We start from the raw sequence: 18,140 nt of genomic DNA, 5'->3' as shown, positions 1-18,140 counted from the left end.
ACACTCGCATACACCCCCACACACACACACTCGCATACACCCCCACACACACACACTCGCATACACCCCCACACACACACACTCGCATACACCCCCACACACACACACTCGCATACACCCCCACACACACACACTCGCATACACCCCCACACACACACACTCGCATACACCCCCACACACACACACTCGCATACACCCCCACACACAGTTTGGTTTTCACTTTTACCCGTTTTAGTTTAATAATATAAAGTTTTCAGGCAGCTGCATATCAGCCATTTGTATGATTCTCGCTCTGTTATCTGATGCCCGATCTACTAAACCCCCTGACTCCTTATCATACTGCCTGTGGGGAACAATAGAATGACTCAGTCTCAATGACTTATTCAAAGTCTCTGACTAATGAAACTATGGGGAACGGACTTCATTAGCATTGCCACAAATCATCAGCTCATTGTGGTGTAAACTAGTGTTGACATGGCAACTGCATAAAGTTTTTATCAAAACATCATACGGGGGAGATAGAGACAGAGAGGGGGGGACACACACATAGAGAGAGGGGGGGACACACACAGAGAGAGAGGGGGACACACACACACACACAGGGGGGGAGGAACACACAGAGAGAGGGGGGGAGGAACACACAGAGAGAGAGAGGGGGGAGGAACACACAGAGAGAGAGGGGGGGGACACAGAGAGAGAGAGGGGGGGGGGACACAGAGAGAGAGAGAGAGGGGAGGAACACACAGAGAGAGAGAGAGGGGGGACACACAGAGAGAGAGAGGGGGGGGACACACAGAGAGAGGGGGGACACAGAGAGAGAGGGGGGGACACAGAGAGAGAGGGGGGGACACAGAGAGAGAGGGGGGGACACAGAGAGAGGGGGGGGGGACACAGAGAGAGGGGGGGGACACAGAGAGAGAGGGGGGGACACAGAGAGAGAGAGAGAGGGGGGACACACAGAGAGAGAGAGAGGGGGGACACACAGAGAGAGAGAGAGGGGGGACACACAGAGAGAGAGAGAGAGAGGGGGGACACACAGAGAGAGAGAGAGAGAGGGGGGACACACAGAGAGAGAGAGAGAGAGAGGGGGGACACACAGAGAGAGAGAGAGAGAGGGGGGACACAGAGAGAGAGAGAGAGAGGGGGGACACAGAGAGAGAGAGAGAGAGGGGGGACACAGAGAGAGAGAGGGGGGACACAGAGAGAGAGAGAGGGGGACACAGAGAGAGAGAGAGAGAGGGGGGGACACAGAGAGAGAGAGAGAGGGGGGACACAGAGAGAGAGAGAGAGAGAGGGGGGACACAGAGAGAGAGAGAGAGAGGGGGGACACAGAGAGAGAGAGAGAGAGGGGGGACACAGAGAGAGAGAGAGAGAGGGGGGACACAGAGAGAGAGAGAGGGGGGACACAGAGAGAGAGAGGGGGGGAGACACAGAGAGAGAGAGGGGGGGGGACAGAGAGAGAGAGAGGGGGGGACACAGAGAGAGAGAGGGGGGGGACACAGAGAGAGAGAGGGGGGGGCACAGAGAGAGAGAGAGAGGGGAGAGAAGGCATACGACACACAGGGCTATATCACCTCCTTATACAAGAATACATAGCTGATGCAGACAGGCGGTATACTATGAAATGACGAGATACAGAGCCGTACCCCCGGCCGTACCCCGAGCAGCCCCACGGCCGTACCCCGAGCAGCCCCACGGCCGTACCCCGAGCTGCACCTGCCCGGGTCTCTGCCTCACAGCTGATCGCAATAACCCAAACAAACAGCCCGAAGCTCCGCTCCTTCCAGGAGACAATACCCCTCGCTCTAATTGGCCACAGACCAGACCCCAAAGCAAACTGAAAGCTTATTGCGCAGCAAACGGAACAGCGCGCTTCAAGCCTCGGTGTGAGGCAGAGGCCCAAGGTGCGGGTTACTATAGAGACGGCCAACAAGTGGTGCGGGCGGCTTAATGTGCGTCACACGGCGGATATAAGTTAAAAGCGTCCGGCAGGGACCCGTCTCCCTACTCCGGTTTCTCACGATAATTCCCGCTTTCATGGAACCTGAAATTCCGAGTCCCAGTGATGGCAGCGCCGAGCACGCGAGTCACGTGATGACGATGAATGAGTTTCTCAATTGGCGCCGTGGTTGCGTGGCTCCTTCGATAGCTCAGCTGGTAGAGCGGAGGACTGTAGGTGATTCCCAGACATCCTTAGGTCGCTGGTTCAATTCCGGCTCGAAGGACATATTTTTATTAATTATAATTATTTCTTATTGTAAAATTATTTCCTGGATAATAAAAAGTTGGATTGAAAAGCTCTCCCTGCAGTAAACCCATGCGGGTTGCTGGTGTTTGCGGCTGGTGAATAGGCTGTGTTCACCATCCACCAGAGATTTTACATATTTTTCTCCTACACACACTAGATACACTAGAATTGATTCGCTTTTTCTCTCTCACTATCATCTGCCAATGCTCGCCACTTCTAACATTGGAACTTCCATACTGGGTGACCATTCCCCTGTTCACATTGAATTGTCTCTTGCTGACCTCCCCCCTAAAGTTTGGGCTTGGAGGCTTAATGAATCCCTCCTTTCCACACCCGCTCACGTTCGGATTTTGAGTAAAGAGCTTACGCGTTATTTTGCTGAGAATATCGCACCGCACCTCTCCGTTTGATAGGGAAGCCCACAAAACAGTGATTAGGGGACACCTCATTAAAATGGGTGCTAATCTTAAAAAATTGGCTCTGGGCGAAATTTTGCTCCTGACGTACCAAATAGCAGAGTTAGAAAGATCTCATAAGCTCACCCTTGCACCGCATGTTTTAACTCAGCTTACTGTCCTGAGGGACAGACTGGCTAACCTCACCAATGCTCATGCTAAAATTCCTGTTGACCCGTAGTTGTTTTTATGAGTTTGGCGATAAAGCCGGTAAATTACTGGCTAGGGCCCTGCGTGCTAAACGGGCGTCCACTTTTGTTTTTGAGACCGGGATGGTAGGGTCCACTTCTCTACGCCCAAGATAGCGGCTTGTTTTCAAGAGTACTACCACTCTCTGTATAATCTGTCACCTGCTTCAGGTCCTTTCCCCTCCTCCAACCCTACTTTACAATCTTACCTGGATAAACATTTGGGAGTGCGTCTGCGAGTGGCAGACTCTGCCCTTTTGGAGGCCCCTATTACGTTGGGAGAAGTGCGGGACGCAGTCACCTCTTTACCCAATGGGAAATGCCCTGGCCCTGATGGGCTCACGAAGTCCTACTATGTCAAATTCCTTAACATCTTGGGTCCCCACTTGGTTACGCTATTTAATGGACTCGCCAAGGGGGACCATTTAGACCCACACACTAACACGGCGCATATAGCCGTGATTCCTAAACCCGGAAAAGATGGAGAACAATGTGGTAGCTACCGCCCTATCTCGCTCTTAAATACTGATATTAAGCTCCTGGCCAAGATCTTGGCCTCCCGCCTCAAGCCTTTTGTCCCATCTCTTGTGCACCTAGACCAGGTGGGCTTTGTCCCGGGGCGTGAGGCACGGGACAATACGATACGGGTGTTGAATGTGTTGTCACATGCACATCAGACCAACATGCCCATGGCCCTTGTCTCTACAGATGCGGAGAAGGCATTTGACAGGGTGGCCTGGCCTTATCTTTTTCAGGTGCTCCGGCACATGGGCCTGGGCCCGGTGTTTAGGGGCTGGATTGAGTCCTTATATCATAATCCTACTGCCAGAATTTCGGTAAATGGTTTTCTCTCTCAGCCGGTCACCCTGTCGAACGGCACCAAACAGGGATGCCCCTTATCCCCGCTTCTCTTTATTCTGGGTATGGAACCTTTAGCTAATGCTATTAGGAACAACCCTTCTATTAAAGGCATACCCATTGCCAACAAAGAACATAAGCTCTCGTTATTTGCGGATGACATGTTGTGTCTTCTGTCTGACCCGTGTCACTCTCTGCCTCACGTACTTACTGAATTAGATACCTTTCAGAAATTTTCCAATTACAAGATCAATATGGATAAATCTGAAATCCTAGGGGTTAATGTATCTGCCCACACTAAACTGGCCCTGTGCAGTCGCTTCCCCTTTCGGTGGTGCAACACTTTTATTAAATACCTTGGTTTAAAGATTCCGGGTGATCTTTCCTTGCTATATGAATTGAATTACTTACCTTTGCTCCATCAGGTCTCCGTGGACCTGCGTAAATGGGCGTTCCCGCATGTGTCCTGGTTTGGGAGGGTGTCGGTCCTAAAAATGAATATTTTGCCCAGGTTTTTGTACGTGTTCCAAACCCTCCCCATTTTTCTCCCACGCTCTTATTTTCGGAATTGCTAGCGAGCTTTTACTAAGTATATTTGGGCCTCGGGCTCCTCCCGTTTAGCTTTTACCCATCTTACTCGTCCCAAGTTGAGTGGGGGTTTGGGGGTTCCAGACATGGAGCTATACTATCATGCGGCTCATCTCCGCAGGGTGGTAGAATGGTCGGTGCTTGCGCCCAAGCAGTGGGTTGCTCTCGAGAACGCTGCGCTGCCGTCCCCTATCTCTACATATCCTTGGCTACCAGACCCGCGTGGGCATGGTTCCCCTGTTCGGCACATTACTATTTCCCCTACAATTAGAATACTTAGGAAGTATATGGCTTTAAAGACCCTGACCTCCTCCCCCTCTGCACTGTACCCCCTGTCCGGAAACCCGGCGTTTCAACCGGGGTGTGGGTCTGGTGGGGTGTCCAGATTGTGTCCCTCACCATCTGGTATATTACGCATCCACCATGTTGTCTCGGCTGATGGTGTTTCGCCCCTACGACAGCTGCTACGCTCGTCCGCTATTCTACCCCGGGACTCTTTTCTTTACGTGCAGCTTGTTCATTTCGTGACTTCGCTTCCTCGTGACACGAATTATCGCAGATCCTTAACGGAGTTTGAGTCGCTATGCGCGTCAGATGGGGAACCAGCTCATTTAATGTCACTGTTATATTCCATCCTCCTGAAACCGCGGGCGGCGGCTAAACCCTACTTTATCTCTATGTGGGAGGCGTATCTCCCCAGCCTCTCCACCGCGGACGTTTGGGATCAAATCATTCACTTGGTCCATAAAGGGGCTATAGCTAGTAGGATACAGGAGGTTTCCTACAAACTTCTAGTCAGGTGGTACCGGGTTCCGCGTGACTTGCTCCGCTTTCTACCACAGGTCCCTGACCTCTGCTGGAGGTGTCTAGCGGGACCCGGTACTTTCCTACACATCTGGTGGGAGTGCACTCTCGTCAAGCCTTACTGGGCCATAATTGAGCGGGTTGTGCGGGAGATTGGGGACCCGGATTATATTTTAACCCCAGAGGCTGCTATACTACACCACACTGATCTCTCCCTAGCCCAATATAAGAACTCCGTAACGTTTCACATATTGAGTGCTGCAAAGGCGGTCATCCCTCGCTTCTGGAGGCAACAATGCATCCCTCCCATCCAGGCATGGCTTAATAGGATGCAATACATCTCCTATATGCAGGAATTGGTTTGGGCTTCTAGGGGCAGGTCTCCTCAGTTTGAGCGCAGATGGTTTTGGTGGAAACGATTGGTCACTGCCCCCGAGTTTTCTAGTATCTTAGGCCTCTCTACATGAGTGATGGGGCCTCTCGTGCCAGGTGTGGATTGGGTTCCTTGTCTCGCCTTGATTATTAGCCCCACTCACACCATTCATTGATCTTTCATCACGCATCAATATATTTGGAGCCTTGTAATTGGCGGTTTGTTGGTATGCGTCTTATTTTATTTTATTTTGTTTTCTTTTATTATATTTGTTTGTTTCGTTTGTTCTCTTTTGTTTGAAGTATTATGCTCACTGGTCTTCTACTATTAGATTGTATAATTTGTCATCCTGCCACTATGATATATTCCACTGCTGAGCTTCCATTATGGGCGGATTGCATACACTAGTCCTTTTACTGGGATCGGTGTTCTTTATGCTGTTTCGCCTTTATACTATGTGATTTGTGTACATTGTTTCTTATGTTCCTTGCTTTCTCTGCTTGCGGCATACTATGTCATCTGGATGTCCTGCTTGTCCTACTATTCATTTGACTATTTTTGTGCATTTATTACTTGTGCTACCTGTATGTGGAATTTGTTATCATCTGTACCATCAATAAACGGAGTTAGTTCAAAAAAAAAAAAAAAATAGACTGGGTTCATAGACTTGTTTCGCTCGAATACCTAGAAATTCCCAGATATTCCGACCCAGATGATAGAAAAAGGAAGTTAGAGTTGGCTGGAGACCCAGGGTGGCATATGTGGCCGTGGGTATATTTCAATTATATTAGAAAGTGGTTGGAAAAAAAAGGACCATAAAAATCACTGTATGTTTTCTATCCCTTGTTTATGGTCGAATAAACAAACATTTGAAATAATAAAATACTTTATCTATAATGGGACAAGATTTTGTAAAAAAAATAATAAAAGAAAGAGAAGTTATCTCTCGCATGCTAAGCGAGCGCGCTACCATTTGAGCTAATCCCCCAAACACTTACACTTACACTTACCCACAGAGAGTAAAATGAACAGTCCAACGAGTGATGGCTTAAGGTGCTGTAATGAGACACATTCATAAACGCTTGGTTTACGGATGCAGATCACACTTTGAATTAAATTTGTTACAAGTTGACTGATGAAGTTCAGATGGAGGGGATCTGCAGAATCTCCTTTAGCCCCAGCTGTTCTATTTTCGTATCCCATTAGCTACAACTTCCCCTCAAGCACATTATAACGTTGCTTTTTCATATTATATTCATTTTTAGTAAGCTTGATATAATATTTTATACCTAGATCTTTATTTTGTTTATTTTATATAGGAGAATACTATATTGCATCTTGTCTATCATTTATAGAATTGTCTTTTGTCTGGCATGTACTCTGGATCCGGTAATAAGAGTATTTTTAAGGGAGAGAAAACTCCATTCTGGTTACAGGATTCTTGTTAAGGCAATCAAACTGATTTCACCTCCAGTAGATAAGGAACGAATAATTAGTAGATTCCTGGACACGAGATGAGTTCTGTTTAATCATTGCTTAGACAAGAGCGCCCCTTAGTGGTATATAATGGAAACAAATCTGTGAAAAATATTAAACCAAACAATTCAATTCTAATTATAATAACGAAAACCTATTAAGCAAATTATTTTAATCAATAGGAGGGCTTACTGCCAATACACGTTATGTTAAGAGAAAGAGAGGGTCTTTGGCCGGGAAATTATCCTTACGTTCTCTCTCTCTTGCTTTCATGTTGCCATGGTTACACACATTATTCAGGCGTGAACTGTGTAAGACCGGTTTTGGTTAAGACAACATCGCTATGCAACCCTTCGATAGCTCAGCTGGTAGAGCGGAGGATTGTAGGTAATTCCCAGACGTCCTTAGGTTGCTGGTTCAATTCCGGCTCAAAGGAAGTATTTTTATTATTTATAATTATTTCTTAATAATTAATTATTATAAGATTACATCCTGGATAGTAAAATGTTGGATTGACAAGCGCTCCCTGAAGTAAACCCATGCGGGTTGCGGGTGTTTGTGGCTGGTGAACAGACTGGGTTCATAGACTTGTTTCGCTGGAATACCTAGAAATTCCCAGATATTCCGACCCAGATGATAGAAAAAGGAAGTTAGAGTTGGCTGGAGACCCAGGGTGGCATATCTGGCCGTGGGTATATTTCAATTATATTAGAAAGTGGTTGGGAAAAAAAGGACCATAAAAATCACTGTATGTTTTCTATCCCTTGTTTATGGTCGAATAAACAAACATTTGAAATAATAAAATACTTTATTTGGGACAAGTTCTTTTGTTAAAAATAAAATAAACTAACAAAAGAAACTGGAGGATGCGGGCATCGATCCCACCACCTCTCGCATGCTAAGCGTGCGCTCTGCCATTTGAGCTAAGCCCCCAAACACTTATGTGAGGCTCCACCCACAGAGACTGAAATGAACAGTCCAACAAGTGATGGCTTAAGGTGCTGTAATGAGACCCATTCATTAACACTTGGTGTACAGATGCAGATCACACTTTAAATTAAATCCTTTACAAGTTGACTGATGGAGTTCAGATGGGGGGGATCTGCAGAATCTCCTTTAGCCCCAGCTGTTCTATTTTCATATCCCATTAGCTACGACTTCCCCTCAAGTAATTTTATAACTTTGCTTTTATCATCTTTCTTGTTTGCGCAACACATTAGCTCTTCATGTATGTGTATTTCTATTTATTAATAGGTGTATCTAGTGCATTACAACATCCTAAAAACAGAACTGCGCCACTCTGCTTCCCGGTGGTAACGCTGTTGGTGTTGTTAGCTTTGTAGTCATTTCTCTAAGTCCCCCGCACAGTTCTGTTTTTAGGATGTTGTAATGCACTAGATACACCTATTAATAAATAGAAATACACATACATGAAGAGCTAATGTGTTGCGCAAACAAGAAAGATGATAAAAATAAGAAAAAAACTATAATCAATATTTATCGCTGTACGTCTCTCACTGTCGGAAAGTATATATGAACTCAGCGACATGCAAACGCAAAAAAATGAAATAAACCGAGACATCCCCATACCTAGAAATTCCCAGACATGCCGACCCAGATGGAAGAAAGAAGAGGTTTGAGATGGTTGGAGAGGGAGGCACATGTGACTGTGGGTAGATCAGTTATTTTAGAAAGGGGTTTAAAAAAGAGAACCATAATAACCACTGTATGTTTTAAAAAATTAAAATGTGTTATGTGTAATTGGACAGGATTTAACAGTGATTTATATCTGATAACCGATAAAGAATACACTGTGTTTTCTGTTATATATTTTCATATGTTTTAATATAATTTTTTTAGTTTTATCTTTTGTGCTGCGCAGATCATGTAGATATTTTCTATCTGCTTGTCGTCAGACAGAAAGAATTATAAGCCCTGGGACAGGACAGAGAAGGTGAGAAGGTGAGAAGGTGAGAAGGTGAGAAGGTGAGAAGGTGAGAAGGTGAGAAGGTGAGAAGGTTCAAATAAGGGCTTAAAGCTTTGATGATGAGCAAGAAACACATGGCAAAAAGCTCTCCCGGACTGTGAGAAAAGAAAAAGCCTACAAGACCTGGTATTGCCAGGCGGTGCCCCATCCAAGTACTAACTGGGCCCAAACCTGCTTGGCTTTTGAGGGCAGGATATTCATAGAGCAGAGCTCCAAACACCTTTTCGTTACTAGTGTCTAATTAAAAATAATTAATTTTAAAAAAAAAATCTAATTTTTAATTTCTTAAACTTTTTTAGCGTTAGCCCCATAATATAATGTTTTTGGCAGCTGCACATTAGCTCGCTCTGTTATTGGAGCCCAATCTACTGGAAACACATTAATCCATGAAGAACTGGAAGGAATATTTTTTTGTAAAGTGGCTAGTGGTACATGTGGATGCGGCTACTTCAATTATATTATCTGTATTATATGTATTCATATATAATGATAAAATATTTCATGCATGCTGGAACAAGAATAAAAAAAATCTTTGCTGGAGGATGCGGGCATCGATCCCGCTACCTCTCGCATGCTAAGCGAGCGCTCTACCATTTGAGCTAATCCCCCAAACACTTAAGTTAGGTTCCACCCACAGAGACTGAAATGAACAGTCCAACGAGTGATGGCTTAAGGTGCTGTAATGAGACCCATTCATTAACGCTTGGTGTACAGATGCAGATCACACTTTAAATTAAATTCTTTACAAGTTCACTGATGGAGTTCAGATGGGGGGGATCTGCAGAATCTCCTTTAGCCCCAGCTGTCCTATTTTCGTATCCCAAAATACAACTTCCCCTCAAGTAATTTTATAACTTTGCTTTTTCATATTATATTCAGTTTTAGTAAGGAGAATACTATATTGTATCTTGTCTATCATTTATAGAATTGTCTTTTGTCTGGCATGTACTCTGGATCCGGTAATAAGAGTATTTTTAAGGGAGAGAAAACTCTATTCTGGTTACAGGATTCTTGTCAAAGCAATTAAACTGATTTAATCTCCAGTAGATAAATTACTAATAATTAGTAGATTCCTGGACACGAGATGAGTTCTGTTTAATCATTGCTTAGACAAGAGCGCCACTTAGTGGTATATAATGGAAATCTGTGAAAAATATTAAACCAAACAATTCAGTTCTAATTATAATAACGAAAATCTATTAAGCAAATGATTTTAGTCAATAGGAGGGCTTAATGCTAATACATGTTATGTTAAGAGAAAGAGAGGGTCTTTGGCTGGGAAATTATCCATAAGTTCTCTCGCTTGCTTTCATGTTGCCATGGTTACCCACATTATTCAGGCGTGATCTGTGTAAAACCGGTTTTGGTTTAGGCAGCCTTACACTGCAAGCCTTCGATAGCTCAGTTGGTAGAGCGGAGGACTGTAGGTGATTCCCAGACATCCTTAGGTCGCTGGTTCAATTCCGGCTCGAAGGACATATTTTTATTCTTTATAATTATTTCTCAATAATTAATTATTATATGTTTACATCCTGGATAGTAAAATGTTGGATTGACAAGCGCTCCCTGAAGTAAACCCATGCGGGTTGCTGGTGTTTGCGGCTGGTGAATAGACTGGGTTCATAGACTTGTTTGCCTGGAATACCTAGAAATTCCCAGATATTCCAACCCAGATGATAGAAAAAAGAAGGTAAAGTTGGCTGGAGACGGTTGGTGGCATATCTGGCCGTGGGTATATTTCAAATATATTAGAAAGTGGTTGAAAAAAAAGGACCATAAAAATCACTGTATGTTTTCTATCCCTTGTTTATGGTCGAATAAACAAACATTTGAAATAATAAAATACTTTATCTATAATGGGACAAGATTTTGTTTAAAAAAAATAAATAAAAGAAACGAACAAAAAAAAACTGGAGGATGCAGGCATCGATGTGTCTATCTCTCGCATGCTAAGCAAGTGCTCTACCATTTGAGCTAATCCCCCAAAACATGTTCTAATTACCTGGACAGGCCAACGAGTGATGGCTTAAGGTGCTGTAATGAGACCCATTCATTAAAGCTTGGTGTACAGATGCAGATCACACTTTAAATTAAATTCTTTACAAGTTGACTGATGGAGTTCAGATGGGGGGGATCTGCAGAATCTCCTTTAGCCCCAGCTGTTCTATCTTCGTATCCCATTAGCTACGACTTCCCCTCAAACACTTTATAACTTTGCTTTTTCATATTATATTAATTTTTAGTAAGACTGATATAATATTTTATGTCTAGATTTTTCTTTTGTTTATTTTATGTAGGAGAATACTATATTGCATCTTGTCTATCATTTATAGAATTGTCTTTTGTCTGGCATGTACTCTGGATCCGGTAATAAGAGTATTTTTAAGGGAGAGAAAACTCCATTCTGGTTACAGGATTCTTGTTAAGGCAATCAAACTGATTTAACCTCCAGTAGATAAGGAACAAATAATTAGTAGATTCCTGGACACGAGATGAGTTCTGTTTAATCATTGCTTAGACAAGAGCGCCCCTTAGTGGTATATGATGGAAATCTGTGAAAAATATTAAACCAAACAATGCAGTTCTAATTTAGACTTTGATAATTTATCTGGTAGCGGGTAGGACTGTAATCAGTTCCCAGACATCTTTAGATCGCTGGTTCAATTCCGGCTCCAAAAACGCAGTTTTCATTGTTGTAATTAATATAAGTATTTGTTGTACACAAAAAAACATTTTTGTTTGATTTGAAATAGAAACACAAAGAAGCAACAATACTCGGGGCTGAGGGGTTTAGTAGGCCTATAAACACCGGCACATAGGTGGCATAGAAGTTCGGTCTTATATGTTCCTCGACTCCTTAAGGACCAGGGTTTTAAAATTTTAGTTTATTTTTTTTTTTATTCTGGGCGTCAGCAACATTAAACTGTCCCTTTAAGGGCAGACTTCGCATAGCTGTTTTATATGTGCCAATTACTGTTAAGGAATTATTATTGCCTTAAAGGAGAACACCTTTTATTATTCATTAGTAAAATGGCTGAGCTCATCTCTGTCCCTCTAAAATGCAAATTATCAGACAAGGTTAAGGATCCCAACATGTATCGTATGGAGGGAAGATAAGACAGACGAGATATGTGTTATATCTGTATTATAGTATGATTACAAAGTGAAGATAATTAATAAAACAAATAAAAGTAATTTTAAAGAGAGGAAAAAGTGGAGGAAAACAATTAGCCACCTAGCAGAGGATGGTTTCGATCCATCGACCTCTGGGTTATGGGCCCAGCACGCTTCCGCTGCGCCACTCTGCTTCCCGGTGGTAACGGTGTTGGTGTTGTTAGCTTTGTAGTCATTTCTCTAAGTCCCCCGCACAGTTCTGTTTTTAGGATGTTGTAATGCACTAGATACACCTATTAATAAATAGAAATACACATACATGAAGAGCTAATGTGTTGCGCAAACAAGAAAGATGATAAAAATAAGAAAAAAACTATAATCAATATTTATCGCTGTACGTCTCTCACTGTCGGAAAGTATATATGAACTCAGCGACATGCAAACGCAAAAAAATGAAATAAACCGAGACATCCCCATACCTAGAAATTCCCAGACATGCCGACCCAGATGGAAGAAAGAAGAGGTTTGAGATGGTTGGAGAGGGAGGCACATGTGACTGTGGGTAGATCAGTTATTTTAGAAAGGGGTTTAAAAAAGAGAACCATAATAACCACTGTATGTTTTAAAAAATTAAAATGTGTTATGTGTAATTGGACAGGATTTAACAGTGATTTATATCTGATAACCGATAAAGAATACACTGTGTTTTCTGTTATATATTTTCATATGTTTTAATATAATTTTTTTAGTTTTATCTTTTGTGCTGCGCAGATCATGTAGATATTTTCTATCTGCTTGTCGTCAGACAGAAAGAATTATAAGCCCTGGGACAGGACAGAGAAGGTGAGAAGGTTCAAATAAGGGCTTAAAGCTTTGATGAAGAGCAAGAAACACATGGCAAAAAGCTCTCCGCGGACTGTGAGAAAAGAAAAAGCCTATAAGACCTGGCATCGCCATGCGGTCCCCCATCCAAGTACTAACTGGGCCCAACATTGCTTGGCTTTTGAGGGCAGGTACATTCATAGAGCAGAACTCCAAACACCTTTTCGTTACTAGTGTCTAATTAAAAATAATTAATTTTAAAAAAAAAAAATCTAATTTTTAATTTCTTAAACTTTTTTAGCGTTAGCCCCATAATATAATGTTTTTGGCAGCTGCACATTAGCTCGCTCTGTTATTGGAGCCCAATCTACTGGAAACACATTAATCCATGAAGAACTGGAAGGAATATTTTTTTGTAAAGTGGCTAGTGGTACATGTGGATGCGGCTACTTCAATTATATTATCTGTATTATATGTATTCATATATAATGATAAAATATTTCATGCATGCTGGAACAAGAATAAAAAAAATCTTTGCTGGAGGATGCGGGTATCGATCCCGCTACCTCTCGCATGCTAAGCGAGCGCTCTACCATTTGAGCTAATCCCCCAAACACTTACGTTAGGTTCCACCCACAGAGACTGAAATGAACAGTCCAACGAGTGATGGCTTAAGGTGCTGTAATGAGACCCATTCATTAACGCTTGGTGTACAGATGCAGATCACACTTTAAATTAAATTCTTTTCAAGTTGACTGATGGAGTTCAGATGGGGGGGATCTGCAGAATCTCCTTTAGCCCCAGCTGTCCTATTTTCGTATCCCAAAATACAACTTCCCCTCAAGTAATTTTATAACTTTGCTTTTTCATATTATATTCAGTTTTAGTAAGGAGAATACTATATTGTATCTTGTCTATCATTTATAGAATTGTCTTTTGTCTGGCATGTACTCTGGATCCGGTAATAAGAGTATTTTTAAGGGAGAGAAAACTCCATTCTGGTTACAGGATTCTTGTCAAAGCAATTAAACTGATTTAATCTCCAGTAGATAAATTACTAATAATTAGTACATTCCTGGACACGAGATGAGTTCTGTTTAATCATTGCTTAGACAAGAGCGCCCCTTAGTGGTATATAATGGAAATCTGTGAAAAATATTAAACCAAACAATTCAGTTCTAATTATAACGAAAATCTATTAAGCAAATGATTTTAGTCAATAGGAGGGCTTAATGCTAATACATGTTATGTTAAGAGAAAGAGAGGGTCTTTGGCTGGGAAATTATCCATAAGTTCTCTCGCTTGCTTTCATGTTGCCATGGTTACCCACATTATTCAGGCGTGATCTGTGTAAAACCGGTTTTGGTTTAGGCAGCCTTACACTGCAAGCCTTCGATAGCTCAGCTGGTAGAGCGGAGGACTGTAGGTGATTCCCAGACATCCTTAGGTCGCTGGTTCAATTCCGGCTCGAAGGACGTATTTTTATTCTTTATAATTATTTCTCAATAATTAATTATTATATGTTTACATCCTGGATAGTAAAATGTTGGATTGACAAGCGCTCCCTGAAGTAAACCCATGCGGGTTGCTGGTGTTTGCGGCTGGTGAATAGACTGGGTTCATAGACTTGTTTGCCTGGAATACCTAGTGTTAAGTTTTCTTTTGAGGGAACTAGGGAATTGTGTTATTAAAATATCAATCAGATGGATTAATGCTTTATCTACAGCATACCATCTAAAAGATTTATGAATGTGTTATGTGCTTAAGATTACGACTGATCCAACAACAGATACATCCAAACACATATCAATGAAATCACAATATGTATTCGGATATATCTCCTGAAGGCTAATGTGTTTTCTAGCTACAATAACTACACTTATCCAGGTGAATGGGTACATGGATACACTTATGAAATATGCACCGATAAACCCACCCACTGGCTTATTAAGTTATACAATCCCTGTTCTATCTCTTCTAACTTTTAAGGTTTGAACTGAAAACTTTCGCTTCTTCCAGAATGCAACAGAATATTTTGAAACAACAACAGGATATCCAAGAATCCACAATGCGGCTATGATACAACAATACAAACTTTTACTAGAACGTTCCAAATATAAAACAATACAAATAACAGTACAATAACAATAATCCCCACATTAATTGACACACTTACAACAAATACATATAAGTTCCTATTTACAATATTCAAACATGCATGTTCATAGTTACCTTCCCTGGGAGCTCCAGGTTAGTGATGTTCCTTTGTCTCTTTACTTTCTCTCCTCTTCTCTCTTTCACTACCTGTCCCTTGATATACTAGAGGGTCCCAATTGAGTCTACTGGGAGATCCCTGATTGGACCCTGTGGTTGCCGTAGTTACCCTTTGAAGTTATTCCCTTTGGCCAACACCACACCCTGGGGTCTTTACAATCATGGGCCAGTAAAACCCAAAGATCTCCTGACCTGATTCAATCTGTTTCATGAGAAAACCTGTCTTTCTTCCACACACCCTTCATCACGCATATCAGTGTTATCTATAATATTTATCATTCCCGGCCACATCCCATGCATCTTGATTTAACTAGTATTAACAGAAACCATGATAGATATATATATATATATATATATACACATACACATACATACCTACATATGCATATCTACACACATGTACATCCATACACCCGCATACACATGTCCATATACATATTTATTCACACAACTGCTTATAGTGTAACAGTCGCCCCCTTGTGACCATTCAACTTGATGCATGGTCACACATTAGACAATAATTGTTTCTGCCTAAATGCAATTAACATTTGCATCTTCTGTCTTTGGATTTTAAAAACCTTGTTTAAATAGATGACCATACCGATTACCACCATTAACACAACCACTTGTCCTATTAGCAGTCCTCGCAAACCAACTTCCATCCAAGTATTTGTTAAAACCAAGCTCACATCACCATCATGTATTCATTCAAATTCATTCAACTCCACTCCTGCCTTCTCTATATTATTGCTTATTTGGATTAGATGGGTATCCTTTCTTTCTAACAATTTATGTAAATTCAGGGACAATGGGTCTATGTGGATGTTAAATACAGGGACATATTTTCCTGGTTGGATATTGTCTGGTACACTGTCGAGGTACATATCATTCTTATAGATAGGGATTGGTGTAATAACGACCCCCCCCCAATGCTAGTGTACTCATGAGGTGTAAAGCAAAAATTTGGTCTGTGTATAGGACACCACTGATCCCCATAGAGATACCCCCCAACATTGGTCATCACACAATATTGCCTTTCATGGTTGTATGTGACTTTTACCGTTGGTGTTCTCCATTTGGTCAGTTGGACTGGGCATCCGTTCCCGGTTATAGGATTGGTTATATTTGTTGTCTTGCTGGTTTCCGTGCTGGTTTTGGTTCTGGGTTCTGGAACCGGATTGTTGGTGCCCTCTATCTTTTCTTCTTCTGTTATGACCTCACTTTGATTTAGGCCACATATTGGAGTGATGATCTTGAACACATCACAGCGACACAAGTACTGGTTGTCTTTACTAACACAACATGCTGTGTTAGGCACCTTCCAATTCCCTTGAACTTTCGCCAATAGTTTTGGCACATTCAATCTTTCCTTGTAAATATTCTTCTCCAAATATCCGATAGATCTTACAGATGCCAGCGTGCTGACCATATCTTCGCTTGGGTTGAAGATCGGTATTGACATGGTAAAAGACACATACAAGCCGTTAATTGAACAATTGGTATGATTTCCACTGCAAGGGTGCGCACCTCCAATCGGATGCGGCGTGACAATACCCAGATTACGGATTACTGTTACCGGTAGAGGTGTACAGTTCCCATTGCTATAGTACCCCTGAGGACAGTACCAGCGGGTGAGGTCCTTATCCTTCAATATATCTGGAATTTTCCCTGACTGTATATCCCTTATAATATTACTTATTTTATTCAAAACAAAGCTCCCATAGGCTGTACATATAATCTCTCGCCCTTCTTTGTTTTCTGTAACTCTCTGATTGTTTTCTTCTATGAGCGCATTCAGTTTTACTTGCGTTCTGGAAAACAATTTTGCTATGTCATGCATGTTCAATATTGTAAGACCCTCGATCCCCTGCAGGACAGGTTTCAAAACGTGCTTTCCTTCTTGTTGTTCAAACTTATTGATATGAGCTCGTATTGCCTTTAAATCTGCCCTATTCCAAATGGACATCCCTGACCCAAAGAGTCCCGTGGCTGTCCCAATTATTCCCTCCAGACTCCTTACTCTCCTCAGCCTATGAGTACCTTTTAGATGGGAAACCTCCTGCCCTGTGAAGGGATCTTGAGTCCTGCGTGCATAGGATAAAACTAAATCGGCTAATAATGACGAATAAAACAAAGACACTACTTCTTTCACAATACCCGAATTCCGCCATATCCCACTTGGACAAATTTACCACCACCGGTACATGTATGAATTTTACATTATTATACAGAGTTCCAGGAATGGAGATAGCCGTGAGGCCACTTGTGGACCCTTCCTGTGTTACCGGGCATTCCATAGATCTGTTTGTTTTATGTCCCATGGTTGTTGTTGCCACCGTTGCATGGACAGTTGATGACTTTGCTCTAGGGTATACCTTGAGATAAATCGTTCCAGGGACCTGAGACTCTGCGTTTTGTGAGCCAAGGTTCACGATAAAATAATATGCCCACTTCCCAGTATCCTCAAGGCGTGCGTCATGGAACAGTGACCCATTTGGAAAAACGGTGACTCTATCTTTGTAGGTCGGAGCTTCCCCAACTTTATGATCTCTTGTTCCTTCCACATAAACAGGGAGGAAGACTGCTTCTCCCTCATCGCAGAATATTTAATCTTTGTCTTTATTGAGTCTTACGACGGGTTGTTGACATGCAACCACGCCCACGGCCCTCATCTTCCTGTATATGAGACAAACAAAAATTTTAAGAGACAAACATATGATCACCATGTCCTATATCTTTTCTATATTTCCCTCTGTTAGGTCAAACTGTTAATTTGTCAATTTCTTTTTAATCTCCGGGTCCTGCATTTGAACGTCTGATATATCTGGTGTTACAATTGTTAGCTTAGTTACGGCACAAACAGTGGGGCACACAGTATTTGTTTCTGGCATTTCCCACACGTCGCCCCCTTGTGCTCCCTGTTTTGCTAGTAAGTCAGCAGTCACATTTAGTT

General features: G+C 42.3%; 6 non-coding genes across 6 annotated transcripts; 4 read left to right on the top strand and 2 right to left on the bottom strand.

The window, feature by feature from the left end:
* Positions 1 to 2,139: 2,139 nt before the first annotated feature.
* Positions 2,140 to 2,225, top strand: TRNAY-GUA (transfer RNA tyrosine (anticodon GUA)). Its single transcript is given in 2 exon segments — positions 2,140 to 2,176; positions 2,190 to 2,225. It is a non-coding gene; the product is annotated as a tRNA-Tyr (tRNA).
* A 5,115-nt stretch (positions 2,226 to 7,340) lies between these two features.
* TRNAY-GUA (transfer RNA tyrosine (anticodon GUA)) lies at positions 7,341 to 7,426 on the top strand. Its single transcript is given in 2 exon segments — positions 7,341 to 7,377; positions 7,391 to 7,426. It is a non-coding gene; the product is annotated as a tRNA-Tyr (tRNA).
* Positions 7,427 to 9,513: 2,087 nt separating this feature from the next.
* On the bottom strand, positions 9,514 to 9,586 carry TRNAA-AGC (transfer RNA alanine (anticodon AGC)). Its single transcript has one exon. It is a non-coding gene; the product is annotated as a tRNA-Ala (tRNA).
* Positions 9,587 to 10,367: 781 nt separating this feature from the next.
* TRNAY-GUA (transfer RNA tyrosine (anticodon GUA)) lies at positions 10,368 to 10,453 on the top strand. The gene is given in 2 exon segments: positions 10,368 to 10,404; positions 10,418 to 10,453. It is a non-coding gene; the product is annotated as a tRNA-Tyr (tRNA).
* A 2,998-nt stretch (positions 10,454 to 13,451) lies between these two features.
* Positions 13,452 to 13,524, bottom strand: TRNAA-AGC (transfer RNA alanine (anticodon AGC)). The gene has a single exon. It is a non-coding gene; the product is annotated as a tRNA-Ala (tRNA).
* A 778-nt stretch (positions 13,525 to 14,302) lies between these two features.
* Positions 14,303 to 14,388, top strand: TRNAY-GUA (transfer RNA tyrosine (anticodon GUA)). The gene is given in 2 exon segments: positions 14,303 to 14,339; positions 14,353 to 14,388. It is a non-coding gene; the product is annotated as a tRNA-Tyr (tRNA).
* Positions 14,389 to 18,140: the final 3,752 nt, after the last annotated feature.

This window comes from Sceloporus occidentalis, unplaced genomic scaffold (genome assembly GCF_023333645.1).
Source record: "Sceloporus occidentalis isolate IW3139 unplaced genomic scaffold, rSceOcc1.0.p SCAF_111, whole genome shotgun sequence".
NCBI lineage: Eukaryota > Metazoa > Chordata > Lepidosauria > Squamata > Phrynosomatidae > Sceloporus > Sceloporus occidentalis.
Note: the sequence above shows the minus strand (reverse complement) of the source record. Positions and strands in the feature narration are given on the sequence as shown.